We start from the raw sequence: 1,648 nt of genomic DNA on the forward strand, positions 1-1,648 counted from the left end.
GAAAATAAGATGAATACAGAAATAAATATTAAATTCCTTAAGCTTGTTATCACTCTGTATTCAAAATCAGTAAATCAATAAATGTTAGTTTAAAGAAAAAACAAAGCAGAAAAAATTTCGAGCCCACAAGTTTTTTGTGTTTCCTTAAGGAATTTAATCCCCTCACAATGCCCAAGGTTGCAGATTAATTCTTCCCCGGATAGAACAGAATAACTATTCTGTGATAGCGGCACTTCAAATCACAGAATTTCGGCGAACTCAAATGGCGGAGAAAATCACACAAAATGCTTATATTTTGCTTTGGAAAAACCAATGCAGTATGCAGAAAATTGAGGGGAGAGATTTCAGATTTTTCAGTGGTAAAAAATGAGGCTAAGCCTCTCTATTTATAGACAATAAAAGGGTGAGATGAAAAGGTGCAATCCAAAAGGTGCCTCTTCCATTTCCCATTCACACCCCAATGAAAGGGTGAGATGAAGAGGTGCAATCTAAGAGGTATCTCTTCCATTTCTCATTCATACCCAAGAGGTGCCTCTTCTATTTCCCATTCACACCCCTTAATAAAAACGCAACAAAATCTTCAAAAAAAAACTAATGATCTTTACATAATTTTTTAAAATTCTATCTCTAACTTGTAGTTAGACATGTGACAAAATGAAGGAAGAATATTGTATAAAACTATTTTCAGGTATTCTTAACTTACCAAGTACAATAATTCTGGCCTGTTCTGAATGGAGTAATAAATTAAATAGCGTATACAGCTATTTTGACTACGTGCTACAAAGAGCAAAAGTATGTTCCATTCTCTAACCATAGCCTGAAGTCGTAGTTCAGTAACAATATCACTTATAACTTACTATCACTTCCTTTTGTTCTTTTCCAAAAAGAACTTGCTTAACATTTTGTTTCATATCTTAAATTTGCTTCTCATGTTTTTGAGATTGATTCTAACCAATAGGCAATATCCAAAGTTAAAAGCTTATTATTATTATCGTGCAGTTAGCATGTAAAATAAAATAGAAATTAAAATTCAACTATGTGTATTATATTCTACTGGAAGAAATTAAGAAACAAATTATAACAAAAATTTCGTCAATTAAATACAAAATAACTAAAATTAAACAAAATAGCATGCATTATAAAATGGAAATTAAAAATCGTGCAATTTATTTTTCTGGAAGAACTTAATAAGATAAAAGTTGAATGCCGCGTGAAAAATAGAACTTAAAACTCGATGGTAAAATAGTATATTTTTTCAAAAGAATGTAAGATCGAATGTTATTTGTCTGTTATGTATAAAACAACATACAAGAATAAAAACACACAAAAGAAGAAAAGAAAACAAAAGAAAGTGAACACAACTATGCCAAAATGATACAAGAATTAGTTTTAAAATACGGGTTACATATGTAAGCTTAACGGACCATTGTACCTTAACCCCAAGTATGAAAAAGAAAGTCAATTACATAAAGAGTAAAAACAAACTTTTCTCAAAGTAATAGTACTTCTGTTTTATTCTAGTAAAGCACAGAATTAATTAGTAAAATGGGTCACCAAAGAATAAATGGATTGACCTAATTTGACTGTTGAATATTGGCTCCTATGTTGCAAGTGCTCTTCTCTTCTTCTTCTTCTGAACATTAGCACT

This window comes from Nicotiana tabacum, chromosome 13 (genome assembly GCF_000715075.1).
Source record: "Nicotiana tabacum cultivar K326 chromosome 13, ASM71507v2, whole genome shotgun sequence".
NCBI classification, from domain to species: domain Eukaryota; kingdom Viridiplantae; phylum Streptophyta; class Magnoliopsida; order Solanales; family Solanaceae; genus Nicotiana; species Nicotiana tabacum.